The 16,345-nt window shown below is 39.0% G+C and overlaps 1 protein-coding gene across 1 annotated transcript in view; it reads right to left on the reverse strand.

Annotated features, from left to right (window-relative positions):
• The window catches only part of SWAP70 (switching B cell complex subunit SWAP70), a 78,597-nt gene that overhangs the window by 20,585 nt on the left and 41,667 nt on the right, over positions 1–16,345 (reverse strand). The window lies entirely within an intron of this gene.

A 16,345-nucleotide genomic window follows, 5' to 3' on the forward strand; every position in this document is an offset into this window, starting at 1 on the left:
TAACTTTTAAACTTAGGTATGTACCTGTGTTACTTACACTGAAAGGTCAATTTCGGAACTATTCTTTTATAGTGCCAAAAGTGTATCTTTCAAGAATCATGATACTACCAGGGAGAAGGGTATGGATAAAATGCCATTTATTCTGTATTAAACTAGAATAAGTAATCAAAAACTGGAACCTTTAAGAGTATAGTATATTTGCATACAGAACTAAAGCAAACTGCACACATACTATCATACACAAACTAATTGATGTGATCTGATTACTCTGTTGGATTTCAATAATATATCAGAATATTAATTTTACTGAACAATAAGCATCTCAAAGTATGTACAACTTAGTCACCAATTTATTAATTTTCCACATAAGCCAATTATTTGAAATTAATGCTGCTGCTGACAATGTTGTAAACAATGGTGAATTCCTAGCCTGGGCCAGAAAAGTCTATTAAATCCCAAAACACATAGCTTTGTATAGAAAAACAGTAGAAAATACTGCACGCATCCTTCCAGACAGCTCTACACACACACACATCACATTGTATGAAAGGGATTACAAGACACCTGCTGTTCAACAACCTGTTGTTTTCAGATGAATGAGTATGGATGTACACGTGACATGAAAGTACTTTAAAAGTGTAAATGAAATAGTAACAGTTAAACAAAACAGTGATGCAGTAATACTGAATGAGAATTGATCTCTCTTATCCTCTGGAAAGCCTGGGTATCCTACAGTGCTCTCTCAAACTCAACATGTGCAAAAATGAATGAACCATCTCTACCTTTCAAATGGCTTCTCCTCCATTTACGGATTTCAGTTGGGAACAACACCATTCACCCATGTCAGGACCCTGTTCCCCACTCCCTTACATCAAATCAGTGACAAAATCCTACTGTTTTCACCTCCCTTCTTTAAACTCTGCCTAGCTCCCTATCACCTCAAAGATAAAGGCCAAGCTCCTCTGTGTCCCCTGTGATCACCCCTGCCTACTGTCTCTAACATATTTCCTGCCATGCCCTACTGCAGATTTTACACTCCACCAATAACCACCATCAACACAGATCGCAAGCATGTTCTGTAAAGGGCTAGCTTGTAAACATTTAAGACTTTCTACATCTCTGGTATATGTTCTTCTTTGTTCGGGTTTTTTTGTTTTTTCGGTATTTTTTAACAACCCTTTAAAAACGTGAAAATTATCTTAGCACATGGGCTATATAAAAACAGGCTATGTGGGCTGAATTCACCCAGCAAGCTGTAGTTTGCCAACACCTGCTATAGATTATAAGTAGTCTACCCATTTAACACATTTTTTTATGCTTCTATGCCCTGCCCCATGCTGTCCTATCTAGATTACCTTTCCCCATTTCTCTACCCAGCTAACTGGTATCTGTTCAAATCCTACATTGTCTATAATATTCCCACTCAAAACAGTCCAAAATGTGGACCAGCAGCATCAGCATCACCTGGAAGCCTGTTGGAAATGAAGAATCTCATACCGCACCGAAGACCCCAAAATCAGAATCTGCATTTTAACAAGAACCCCCAGTACTTCCATATGCACGTTAAAGTTTGAGAAGCACTGCTCTGGTAAAACTGCTCTGACCCAGGTCAGGTGTTCCTCTTCTGTGTCACTGCACTCAGCACACTGTATTGAAACTACCTCTATACTCATACGCTGCCCCCTGTAGATTTTCTGAAATCCTTATAGGAGGGACAATGTCCCACTCATCTTTGAATCTCCAGAACTCAGAATCATACATAGAATGTAGTAGAGGTCAATTAATGAAATGGAAATAAACTAAGCTAGGTCTCAATTTTTCTCATCTATGAAATGGGTATAATAACACCCATCATACAGAACTACTATGGGGATAAAATGGGACAAAAATAGAACACTGTGCACAATGTCTGGCACAGTATGTACTCCATCAGTGTTACTTCCTTCTGCACTGAGTAGAATATTATTCAACCATTTAACATTACATTTAAGGCAGACTGGTTCAAGATGGCGGAATAAAAGGATGTGCACTCACTCCTTGTTGCGAGCACACTGGAATCACGACTAACTGCTGAACAATCATCGACAGGAAGACACCGGAACTCACCAACAAAGATAACCCACATCCAAAGACAAAGGAGAAGCTGCAATGAGATGGTAGGAGGGACAATCACAGTAAAATCAAACCCCATAACAGCTGGGTGGGTGACTCACAAACTGGAGAACAATTATACCACAGAAGTCCACACACTGGATTGAAGGTCCTGAGCCCCATGTCAGGCTTCCCAACCTGGGGGTTTGGCAACAGGAGGAGGAATTCGCAGAGAATCAGACTTTGAAGGCTAGTGGGATTTGACTGAAGGACTTCGACAGGACTGGGGGAAACAGAGACTCCACTCTTGGAGGGCACACACAAAGTAGTGTGCACATCAGGACCCAGGGGAAGGAGCAGTGACCGCACAGCAGATGGAGCCAGACCTACCTGCTAGTGCTGGAGGGTCTCCTGCAGAGGCAGGAGGTGGCTGTGTCTCACTGTGAGGACAAGGACACTGGCAGCAGAAATTCTGGGAAGTACTCCTTGGCGTGAGCCCTCCCAGAGTCCACCATTAGCCCCACCAAAGAGCCTGTAACCTCCAGTGCTGGGTCGCCTCAGGCCAAACAACCAACAGGGAGGGAACCCAGCCCTACCCATCAGCAGACAAGCACATTAAAGTTTTACAGAGCTCTGCCCACCAGAGCAACACCCAGCTCTACCCACCACCAGTCCCTCCCATCAAGAAGCTTGCACAAGCCTCTTAGATAGCCTCATCCACCAGGGGGCAGACAGCAGAAGCAAGAAGAACTACAATCCTGCAGCCCGTGCAGTGAAAACCACATTCACAGAAAGACAAAATGAAAAGGCAGAGGACTATGCACCAGATGAAGGAACAAGACAAAATCCCAGAAAAACAACTAAACGAAGTGGAGATAGGCAACCTTCCAGAAAAAGAATTCAGAATAATGATAGTGAAGATGATCCAGGACATCGGAAAAAGAATGGAGGCAAAGACCGAGAAGGTGCAAGAAATGTTTAACGAAGACCTAGAAGAATTAAAGAACAAACACACAGAGATGAACAATACAAGAACTGAAAAGAAAAATACACTAGAAGGAATCAATAGCAGAATAACTAAGGCAGAAGAACGGATAAGTGACTTGGAAGACAAAATGGTGGAATTCACTGCCATGAAACAGAAAAAAGAAAAAAAGAAACGAAGACAATCTAAGAGACCTCCAGGACAACATTAAATGCACCAACATTCGCATTATAGGGGCCCCAGAAGGAGAAAAGAGAGAGAAAGGACCCAAGAAAATATTTGAAGAGATTATAGTGGAAAACTTCCCTAACATGGGACAGGAAATAGCCACCCAAGTCCAGGAAGCACAGAGAGTCCCAGGTAGGATAAACCCAAGGAGAAACACGCCAAGACACATAGTAATCAAACTGAGAAAAATTAAAAGACACAGAAAAATTATTAAAAGCAACAAGGGAAAAACAACAAATAAAATACAAGGGAACTCCCATAAGGGTAACAGCTGATTTCTCTGCAGAAACTCTACAGGCCAGAAGTGGGGGGGGGGGCACAATATATTTAAAGTGATGAAAAGGAAGACACTACAACCAAGATTACTCTACCTAGCAAGGATCTCATTCAGATTTGATGGAGAAATCAAAAGCTTTACAGACAAGAAAAAGCTAAGAGAATTCGGCACCACCAAACCAGCTCTACAGCAAATGCTAAAGGAACTTCTCTAAGTGAGAAACACAAGAGAAGAAAAGTACCTCCAAAGAAACACCCCAAAACAATTAAGAAAATGGTAACAGAAACATACATATCAATAATTACCTTAAATGTGAATGGATTAAATGCTCCACCCAAAAGACACAGGCTCGCTGAATGGATACAAAAACAAGACCCATATATATGCTGTCTGCAAAGGACCCACTTCAGACCTAGGGACACATACAGACTGAAAGTGAGGTGATGGAAAAAGATATTCCATGCAAATGGAAATCAAAAGAAAGCTGGAGTAGCAATACTCACATCAGATAAAATAGACTTTAAAGTAAAGAATGGACAAGAGACAAGGAAGGACACACATAATGATCAAGGGATCAATCCAAGAAGAAAATATAACAACTATAAATATAAATGCACCCAAGATAGGAGGACCTCAATACATAAGGAAAATGCTAACAGCTATAAAAGAGGAAATCGACAGTAACACAATAATACTAGGGGACTTTAACACCACACTTACACTAATGGGCAGATCGTCCAGACAGAAAATTAACAAGGAAACACAAGCTTTAAATGACACAACAGACCAGATAGATTTCACTGATATTTATAGGACATTCCATCCAAAAACAGCATATTACACTTTCTTCTCAACTGCACACGGAACATCCTCCAGGACAGATCACATCTTGGGTCACAAATCAAGCCTCGGTAAATTTAAGAAAATTGAAATCATATGAAGCATCTTTTCTGACAACAATGCTATGAGATGAGAAATCAATTACAGGGGGAAAAAACGCAAAAAATACAAACACATGGAGGCTAAACAGTAAGCTACTAAATAACCAAGAGATCACTGAAGAAATCAAAGAGGAAATCAAAAAATACCTAGAGACAAATGACAACAAAAACACAATGATCCAAAACCTATGGGATGCAGCAAAAGCAGTTCAAAGAGGGTAGTTTACAGCAATACAATTCTACCACAAGAAACAAGAAAAATCTCAAATAAACAACCTAACCTTACACCTAAAGGAACTAGAGAAAGAAGAACAAACAAAACCCGAAGTTAGTAGAAGGAAAGAAACCATAAAGAACAGAGCAGAAATAAATGAAATAGAAACAAAGAAACAATAGCAAAGATCAATAAAACTAAAAGCTGAAGGAAAAAAAACCTAAAAGCTGGTTCTTTGAGAAGATAAACAAAATTGATAAACCATTAGTCAGACTCATCAAGAAAAAGAGGGAGAAGACACAAGTCAATAAAATTAGAAATGAAAAAAGAGAAGTTACAACAGACACCACAGAAATACAAAGCATCAAAAGAGACTACTACAAGCAACTCTATGCCAATAAAATGGACAACCTGGAAGAAATGGACAAATTCTTAGCAAGGTATAACCTTCCAAGACTGAATCAGGAAAAAACAGAATATATGAACAGACCAATCACAAGTAGTGAAATCGAAACTGTGATTAAAAATCTTCCAACAAACAAAAATACAGGACCAGAGGGCTTCACAGGTGAATTCTATCAGACATTTAGAGAAGAGCTAACACCCATCCTTCTCAAACTCTTCCAAAAAATTGCAGAGGAAGGAACACTCCCAAACTCATTCTATGAGGCGACCATCACCCTGATACCAAAACCAGACAGAGATACTACCAAAAGAGAAAATTACAGACCAATATCACTGATGAATATCGATGCAAAAATCCTCAACAAAATACTAGCAAACAGAATCCAACAGCACGTTAAAAGGATAATACACCACGATCAAGTGGGATTTACCTCAGGGATGCAAGGATTCTTCAATATACGCAAGTCAACCAATGTGATACACCATATTAACAAATTGCAGAATAAAAACCATATGATCATCTCAATAGATGCAGAAAAAGCTTTTGACAAATTTCAACACCCATTTATGATAAAAACTCTGCAGAAAGTGGGCATAGAGAGAACCTACCTCAACATAATAAAGGCCATATATGACAAACCCACAGCAAACATCATTCTCAATGGTGAAAAACTGAAAGCATTTCCTCTAAGATCAGGAACAAGATAAGGATGTCCACTCCCACCACTATTATTCAACATAGTGTTGGAAGTCCTAGCCACAGCAATCAGAGAAGAAAAAGAAATAAAGGAATACAAATGGGAAAAAAAGAAGTAAAACTGTCACTGTGTACAGATGACATGATACTATACATAGAGAATCCTAAAAATGCCACCAGAAAACTTCTAGAGCTAATCAATGAATTTGGTAAAGTTGCAGGATACAAAATTAATGCACAGAAATCTCTTACATTCCTATACACTTACAAGGAAAGATCAGAAATAGAAATTAAGAAAACAATCCCATTCACCATTGCAACAAAAAGAATAAAATACCTAGGAATAAACCTACCTAAGGAGGTAAAAGACCTGTACTCAGAACTATAAGACATTGATGAAAGAAATCAAAGATAACACAAACAGATGGAGAGATATACCATGTTCTTAGACTGGAAGAATCAATATTGTGAAAGTGACTATACTACCCAAAGCAATCTACAGATTCAATGCAATCCCTATCAAATTACCAATGGCATTTTTTACAGAACTAGAACAAAAAAAAATCTTAAAATTTTTATGGAGACACAAAAGACCCCGAATAGCCAAAGCAATCTTGAGGGAAAAAAAAGGAGCTGGAAGAATCAGACTCCCTGACTTCAGACTATACTACAAACCTACAGTAATCGAGACAATATGGTACTGGCACAAAAACAAAAATATAGATCAATGGAACAGGATAGAAAGCCCAGAGATAAACCCACACACCTATGGTCAACTAATCTATGACAAAGGAGGCAAGGATATACAATGGAGAAAAGACAGTCTCTTCAATAAGTGGTGCTAGGAAAACTGTACAGCTATATGTAAAAGAATGAAATTAGAACATTCCCTAACACCATACACAAAAATAAACTCAAAATGGATTAAAGACCTAAATGTAAGACTGGACACTATAAAACTCTTAGAGGATAACACAGGAAGAACACTCTTTGACATAAATCACAGCAAGATCTTTTTTGATCCACCTCCTAGAGTAATGGAAATAAAAACAAAAATAAACAAATGGGACCTAATGAAACTTAAAAGCTTTTGCACAGCAAAGGAAACCATAAACAAGATGAAAAGACAACCCTCAGAATGGGAGAAAATATTTGCAAACGAATCAACAAAGGATTAATCTCCAAAATATATAAACAGCTCATGCAGCTCAATATTAAAGAAGCAAACAACCCAACACAAAAATTGGCAGAAAAGCTGCTCAACATCACTAATTATTAGAGAAATGCAAATCAAAACTACAATGAGGTATCACCTCACACCAGTTAGAATAGGCATCATCAGAAAATCTACAAACAACAAATGCTGGAGAGGGTGCGGAGAAAAGGGAACCCTCTTGAACTGTTGTTGGGAATGTAAAATGATACAGCCACTATGGAGAACAGTATGGAGGTTCCTTAAAAAACTAAAAATAGAATTACCATATGACCCAGCAATCCCACTACTGGGCATATACCCAGATAAAACCACAATCCAAAAAGATACATGCACCCCAATGTTCACTGCAGCACTATTTACAATAGCCAGGTCATGGAAGCAACCTAAATGCCCATCAACTGACGAATGGATAAAGAAGATGTGGCACATATATACAATGGAATATTACTCAGCCATAAAAAGGAACGAAATTGAGTCATTTGTTGAGACGTGGACGGATCTAGAGACTGTCATACAGAGTGAAGTAAGTCAGAAAGAGAAAAACAAATATCGTATATTAACGCATGTATGTGGAACCTAGAAAAATGGTACGGATGAGCCAGTTTGCAGAGCAGAAGTTGAGACACAGATGTAAAGAACAGACGTATGGACACCAAGGGGGGAAAACCGCGGTGGGGTGGGAATGGTGGTGTGCTGAATTGGGCGATTGGGATTGACATGTACACACAAATGTGTATAAAACTGATGACCAATAAGAACCTGCAGTATAAACAAACAAACAAACAAAACAACTAATACTAAACTTTCTTTGGGTTATTTGTATGGAAATATGTTAATATAAATGTTTCAGACATTACATGAAATTTCTAAAAATCTTACATGTTCTGGTATAATGTTATAAGTCATAATTCTAGTTATTACTTTAAAATGTATATCTCAGAAATAACTAAATTTCCTTGTCAACTGCATTATTATGAACTTTCATCAGATCTTTAACCGTAGTCATTTTTAAGTCTTTTGTCATTTACAGAGTTCTGGGTGTACTCTGATGCTGTTGCAAAAATGTTCCTATAAAAGGGTTTCATCTTCAAGGAATTCACTGAAAAGACTCTGAGAAGTACTGGTTTCTGGTAACTGACTATACTGCTGAACTGAATGAATAGGCATTTTCAGAACTCTAATGGAAAACTGATGAATTCATAAAGGTGCTAACAAAAGATCAAGATGAAAAAAAATTAATTACATAGGGCTGAGTGAACTGATGAGGATGATTATAATATTTGTGACTTTCTGTTTCAATAAACAAACAAAAAAGACACATGCACCCCAATGTTCATTGCAGCACTATTTACAATAGCCAGGTCATGGAAGCATCCTAAATGCCCACTGACAGACAAATGGGTAAAGAAGATGTGGTACATATATACAATGGAATATTACTTAGCCATAAAAAGGAACGAAATTGGGTCATTTGTAGAGACATGGATGGACCTAGAGACTGTCCTACAGAGAGAAGTAAGTCAGAAAGAGAAAAACAAATATCGTATATTAACGCATATATGTGGAATCTAGAAAAATGGTACGGATGAACCAGTTTGCAAGGCAGAAACAGAGACACAGATGTAGAGAACAAACGTATGGACACCAAGGGGGGAAAGTGGGGGGGGTGGGGGTGGGGATCAACTGGGAGATTGGGATTGACATGTATACACTAATATGTATAAAATAGATAACTAATAAGAACCTGTTGTATAAAAAATAAATTAATTAAATTAAATTTTTAAAAAACAGAAAAAATAAAATTACATTTAAGAAAGCATTTATGAAATAATATTAAGTGAGGAAGAATGCAAAATTAAATTTACCCATGATCTCCACTGCACAAAGTTTATATAAATATTTTGAAAAATACTAGAGCAAAATATTAGAGCCTAATTTGTTACAGATAGGATTGTGAATTAATTTTTTCTTTCTCTTCTTTGCACTTCCAACAATTTGATTATAATGTCATTTGTGAAATAACACACTTTAACAGAAAAAGAATGCCAACAATAGGAAAAACATGTTTGCAAAGAAATATACATTCGCAAAATATCACAAGGTCAAAAAATATCAAGAGTTCTATTGTAATTTGATGAGATATTATAAGCTCCTCTTGTATGCAGATTATCTAATACCCTAAATCTAGCATACAGTAGGTATTCAACAAATGTTTACTTGCTGGAGAAAAACACACTTAGGTCTTTCCTTTCTCTTGCTGAAGATGTAACATCTGCTCTTTAGCTTATCAGATATTATTTTCTTGGCTTTTAAACAGAAGTAATAGGGATAGGCAGTGGAAAAGAGAAAAAGAAAATTATTAAGAAGAAAAGAAAGGGAAAAGGGAAGGAGAGAACAGGACAGAAAACAGTAGAAGGAAAAAAGCTTAAAGGCAATAAGACACAAGAGAGAAAAAGTCAATTATATAAATAATTGGCCAAAGTAAAATAACTTAGAGGTGTTATCATGCACAGAAATTCAATCTCCCTAAGGCAGCAAAAAGAGGGCCCATGCTGCCTGATCACAACTTGGGATAAAGGTTGTACAGGCACTGCTAGAAGTTTTAGTAGTGAGGCCATGGGTGTGGCCACATGCATGGACAGGATAACAAAAAGTGGGCATGACAAGTCAAGAAACAGCCTTAGCTTTTCCTCACCTACCACTGGGAATGGACTGGTGCCCCTCACACTCTGAGCTTCAATTCCTCATGTATATTGGAATGTCTTTAACATTGTTTCCTGTTAGCAGCAAACTCAGCTCTAGAAACAGCTTCCCAGATTCATCCTGAACCTTTCTGAAGTTGCCCTCCCCCAGCCGTCCAGAGTTTGTCATCAGCACTCAGCATCTGCTCTGCATTCCCAGTGACTGTTCCAGGCAACTAATCTAGCTTCATTTCCTGTTGGCCTTCAACACAGTCATATACTTACAACCAAATAACTTAAGGACCTCTTAGTTCATTATACTGGGCCAAGGAGAGACAAACACTCCCATTCTCAGTAACTATTCGATGATACTAAATAATAAATCACGTGCTGCTGTGTTAGTCTGAGTGGACCGCACCAATTCTAAGAGCTCATTCAGTTTCAGGAAGCAGCTTACTTCCTCCTCCCAAGGCAAGTTGCACCAAAAATAACAAAGAATAAACTTTCAAGCTGCATGTGATTTTTGAGGCCTCTGGCTCCAAAGTTTATTTGTTAGAAGTTGTTTCACTGTAATCATTGAAGAGGGTCTTTATTAACTTAATAACAATTCAGATTTTATTTCTTAATAAAGGATCTCTTAAAACTATTTCAGGTTTAATATTTAATTGCAAGAAGGCAATTCTTCCAGATAAGCAACAGACAAACATCCTGTTTTGTTCTTGGCTCTGTGGGAAATGAATACTAATGTAAAAACTATACTTTACAGACACACATTTCCAGGAATATCATTTGACAAAAATTATAGAACCATCTCAAATGGGGACATGCAATTTCTTGACTTTGGGTACTAAGTCACTTTCACTTAATTTATTCAATATTCTTGATATTGATTGATATTCTGGGTGATGGGAAACTGAGTCAAAAGCAAACTTACCCCACTTATGTTATTCATGTCACTACCACTGTTACTTATATCTCATATAGTATTAATCGAAGCCGGAGAATTAAATCTTAACTTAAAAATATTTTGGACTTAAAATGCAAACCATCATTATGGTAAATGACTTATTGGAAACATAAAAATTACTTTAAATTTATAAAGCCTAAAAACTGTTTGTAATAATACAAATCAAACTCATTCATGACAAATTAAGACATTATACTTCAAAATTTATTCTTAAATGTACATTTTCATACTTAATTTTATTAAAATCTGTAAGTCTAAAACTCATTCAAAATATAGTTTTTTTAACACTATTAAAGTACTTAGGAAGAAAACAAAATCTAACAGAGAATGGGCACCTTAAGAAATGACTCTACTGTTTCTCATAAACTGTGCAACCTTGAATTTGCAGTGCTTGGCAAAGGCCAGGAGATGTGCTAGGAGCTCAATAAATACAAGGCCATATTTTAAACCTTAGGAGGCCGGTTCAGCAGCCAGACAAAGCAGTTCCACGTAAATCTGTTTTAATGATCCCTTCTTTCCCCCCACAAGTACTCCTGGCCACAGAGGAATAATCTGTAAAACTAACTCTATTTCTACTTCTAATCAGAAGAATGCTGAGGGAGCTAAGGACATCAAAACAACAGAGTTAAGTCCAAACAATGACATGACAAGGTATGCTACTTGACTATCCTGACAAGTCAAAAAGAGGCCATTCCCTTCTCGAATAAGATTAAGTTGTTTAGGAGAGGACGAAGACATTCCTGTCAGCCTGCAAACAAGAAGGCAAGCAAGCAGTGAAGTCTTGGCTGGGCTCTGGGTGCATAAAAATAAAGTCATGGCCCACATCAAGTCTTATATAGGTCCCAGTTTTTCGGGCCACCTAGGGCAGAAATTTTTTTTTTTAAATAAATTTATTTATTTTTGGCTGCGTTGGGTTTTCGTTGCTGCGTGCAGGCTTTCTTTAGTTGCGGCAAGCGGGGGCTACTCTTCGTTGCGGTGCGCGGACTTCTCATTGCGGTGGCTTCTCTTGTTGTGGCGCACGGGCTCTAGGTGCGCAGGCTTCAGTAGTTGTGGCATGTGGGCTCTAGAGCGTAGGCTCAGTAGTCGTGGCGCATGGGCTTGGTTGCTCCGCGGCATGTGGGATCTTCCCACACCAGGGCTCGAACCCGTGCCCCCTGCCTTGGTAGGCGGATTCTTAACCACTGAGCCACCAGGGAAGTCCCGAGCATAAATCTTTTTTTTTTTTTTTTTTTTTTTCCCGGTACGCAGTCCTCTCACTGTTGTGGCCTCTCCCGCTGCGGAGCACAGGCTCCGGACGCGCAGGCTGAGCGGCCATGGCTCACGGGCCCATCCTCCCGGACCGGGGCACGAACCCGTGCCCCCTGCATCAGCAGGCGGACTCTCAACCACTGTGCCACCAGGGAAGCCCCCGAGCATAAATCTTTTGAGTGTCATAGGCAGAGTAGTCAGGAAGCTGATGCTGACTGGCTCCCTCCACAGCCTGTGACTCAGTGATAATCTACTAATGACAAGTCCTCCACATCAAGTAAGAGCTGCTTTGAAGAATATGGTTAAGTCTCCTTACAAACTAATTTCTAATTCTGAAATCAGGACAAAGCCACTTTCAAGTCCACTGTGGATATTTTAGAGATCAAAAGATCACGGGTAAGAGACCCACCCCATCTCCAGTTCTAAAGAAAATGCAAATAAATTTACAACACTAAGTATAACTACAAAATGTCTTAAAAGACAATAGTGGAGATTTATTAGCACAATTCTTCCAAGCAGCAGCTAGGTTTTTTTTTGAAATATTTCCTTATAGTCACTGTTGTAATATAGTTTTTTTAACATCTTTATTGGAATATAATTGCTTTACAATGTTGTGTTAGTTTCTGCTATATAACAAAGGGAATCAGCTATATGTATACATATAATCCCATATTCCCTCCCTCTTGCGTCTCCCTCCCACTCTCCCTAAGCAGCAGCTAGGTTTTAAAAATACCATTAGCATATCTTTTTCTACATCTATCAAAATTCTATTCCCTTCTATATGTTTCTGTATTAAGAAAATTTTTGTGGACAAAAATTCCATAGCATGTTTTATTTTTTTATTTTTATTTTTATTTTTTTTGGCAGTACGCGGGCCTCTCCCGTTGCGGAGCACAGGCTCCGGACACGCAGGCTCAGCAGCCATGGCTCACGGGCCCAGCCGCTCCACGGCATGTGGGATCTTCCCGGACCGGGGCACGAACCCGTGTCCCCTGCATCGGCAGGCGGTCTCCCAACCACTGCGCCACCAGGGAAGCTCAGCATGTTTTATTTTTTACTTCCCCTTTCACATACATGCACAATTACATTATTATTATTATTAAGCACTAAGAAACTGTCCCCACCGCTACAGTGAAACTGCCTTCTCCTTGCTTACCAATGACCACCTAATTGTTAAATCCAAGGGCAACTTCTCACTCATTACCCTCTAATTTTTCTATAGAATCTAATGCTAGGAACTACTTTTCTGCTTCTTAGAACTTCTTCTTTCTTTGGCACCCATGACTCAACACTCTCCCAGTTCTCCACCAACCTCACAGACTATCCAATTCTGCTTCCTTTACCAAATCTATTTCCTCCCCCTGCTACAGAAATGGGCCCAAGATTCTGTCTTCAGCCCTCGCTTCTCCCACTATTGTCTCTTCCTCCCTGATCTAACCTACTCCCATGGCTTCCCTGTCTCTGTCTCCAGCCCTGACCTCTCACAGCTCTAAACGTACTCCTTCAGTTCAAACAGGACAGCTCCACAACGATGATCCACTCAAAATGCCAAATGTACCAAACCCATCATCATACATCATATCCCCAATTTGTTCATCACCCTGTCATTCATTCATACACACACACACACACACAAAATTTAGTGAGCATTTATCATGGAGCCAGACATTAAGTTAAATGCTTCACATACATCAACTATCAGTCCTCACAAGAGTCCAGTGAAGGAAGTAGTGATCCCCATTTTCCAGATGGGGAAACCCAAACAGGGAGATTAAGTAATCTGTTCACAGTCACAGAGCTAAAAAGTGGTCAAGTAGGGATTTAAACCAGGCAGTCTGATTTGAAAGACCATGCTTTAAACAACTATACTATATTACCTCCCAGTCGCCCAGACCTGAAACTTGTCTCTATCTCTGTACAGCCATCACATTCTAGTTAGAAAGGGCATGTGTCATTCTTTTTGACTGCCCAGCACCTAACCCGCTTCTTATGTCTGGGGAATTCCCAATATGGAAGTTAAAAACACAATTGGACACTTTCCAGGCCTCCTTTGCAGCTAGCTCATGGCATGTGACCTAGGTTATAACAATTAGATGCATCATGCCCTGACTGTGATTGAGAAATAGGCACAGAAAACTCTCCGTGGTAGCAAGAACAGTTACTTGCAGGAAGATTTGAGTTCCTGGACAGCACCCAGTGTGCAGGGCCAGAGGTGTTCCGTGGTACAAGTACAACACACATTTTCCCTGTGGTTCCTCACTGCACAGCCTCCACACCTGGTTTTTCAGCCACCATAGCCATTCTGTCAGCTACCCAACATCCTTTTTAAAATTCCCTTTTTGGCTTAAATCAGTCAATCCAGCTGTTTCAAAGACTGGCAATTCAGTCAAGCTGGATACCTCACTCATCTCCGACATGCCCTTCCTTTCCTTTCCTGCCTCATATAACCTTGCCCACTGTTCCCTCCAACCGGAAGTCTTCTCCTCTGCCTTCTCCATTAGTCAAAATTCTTGTCTTTTAAGGCCCAGCATAAATGCTACCTTCCCGCTAGATATAATAGGTAACACAATGAGCACTTTCTAAGGGCCAGGCAGTCTTCTCATTTGATATTCACAAGAGCAGTTAGGGGGCAGATACTAGCATTAGCCTCATTTTACAGTTGAGGAAACTACAGCAAAAACGAATGAAGTAAATTTCCCAAGGTCACACAGCTAGTGAGCAGTGTGGAAGCCAGAATTCAAATCCAAGAAATCTGACTCCAGGCTCCTGCTCTTAACCAAGGAACACCAAATTACAGCCCATGAGTCAAATCTACCCCAGCTGCCAAATCTGGCTCTCAGCCTGTTTTTATACACACTTGCTCCAAGAACGGTTTTTACGTTTTTCAGCGGTTACAGGGGGTAAAATCAAAAGAATAATAATATTTCATGGTCCATTAAAATTATATGAAACTCAAATTTCAACATCCGTAAGTAAAAGTTTTATTAAAGCACAGGAACATATTGTCTTGTGGCTGCTTTCACGCTATTAACAGCAGAGTTGAGTAGCTATAACAGAGACAATATGGCCCAGGAAGCCCACAAAACCTCAAATATTTTCTGTCTGGCCCTTTACTGAAAAAGTTTAAGACCCTGCTTTTAACCACTACATTATACTGCCTCTCTGAAAAAGCCTTCCCTGATCCCTGACCTCCCTCAAACTGGAATAAATCTTTCCCTTCTCTGTATTTGCATGGCATTTGCACCTCTCTTATAACAGGTAGTTTATTTTGCTTTGAATTACACTTGATTTTTTTCTTTTCCTTGAGCAGACTGCATATTCCTTGAAGGCAGGAAGTCATCTTTTTCACTTTGTATTCCTCTTATTGCCTCATTTACTGTTGCCAGTCGATAAATCCTTGCTGACTTGAAATAAAATATTGCAGTGTGAACTTTTTAACAGATTTTCCTAACATAAACATGAATCATACAAATAAATCACAGACTAGACTCATGCTGGCAGGATGGGTAATAATGGGCACCCTCAATCACTACTGGTAGGTGTATAAATGGTACAGCCTTTCTGAAGGGCAATTCTGCTTCGTTCATCTCATACCCTGAAAGTGTGCATTTCTTAGGACTTAGCATTCCACTGCTGGAAATTTATCCTACAGAAATAAGGAGACTAGTGTGCAAAAATGTATGCAATAATATTAGTCATAGGAGCTAACATTCACTGAGTACATATCACGTGCCAGGCACTGAGCTAAGTCATTTATTTTTTCCCCCAGTCGTGATTTAATTTTTTTTTTAATTTTAGATTTTTTATTGAGGTAACATTGGTTCATAACGTTATATAAGTTTCATGTATACAACACTGTATTTCTAATCCTACATGCACTATAGTGTGCTCACCACCGAAAACTTAGTTTCCAAAAAGTTGACCCTCTTTATCCCTTTCACCCTTCCCACCCCTACTTCCCCTCTGGTAGCCACTGTTTTGTTCCCTGTATCTACATGTTTTTGTTTCGTTTGGTTTGTTCGATTATTTTGTTTGTTTGTTCATATTCCATATATGCATAAAATCATACAGTATTCCTCTTTCTCTGACTTATTTCACTTACTGAACTAAGTCCTTTAAATACAGAGCCTCACAACCCTTAGAATAAACATTTTTATGAGCCCCATTTTATAGATGAGGAAATTAAAACTCAAGAGGTTACATCATTTGTCCAAGGTTAGGGGATTACAAATGACTTTTTTTAAGGGGAGGACTACAGTTGATTAATCTGCATATTATTAGTCTTAATTTACTACTGTAATAAGCATGTATTACATGGATCATTTTTTAGGGCAGTAAGAGAGCACAGAATCCTTACTCCTGTATTCCCCCTGTCCCCCGCCGTCCCCCCGCCCC

Source organism: Delphinapterus leucas, chromosome 7 (genome assembly GCF_059928025.1).
Source record: "Delphinapterus leucas isolate spDelLeu-1000000601 "Yukka" chromosome 7, BTC_Dleu_Yukka2, whole genome shotgun sequence".
Lineage (NCBI taxonomy): Eukaryota > Metazoa > Chordata > Mammalia > Artiodactyla > Monodontidae > Delphinapterus > Delphinapterus leucas.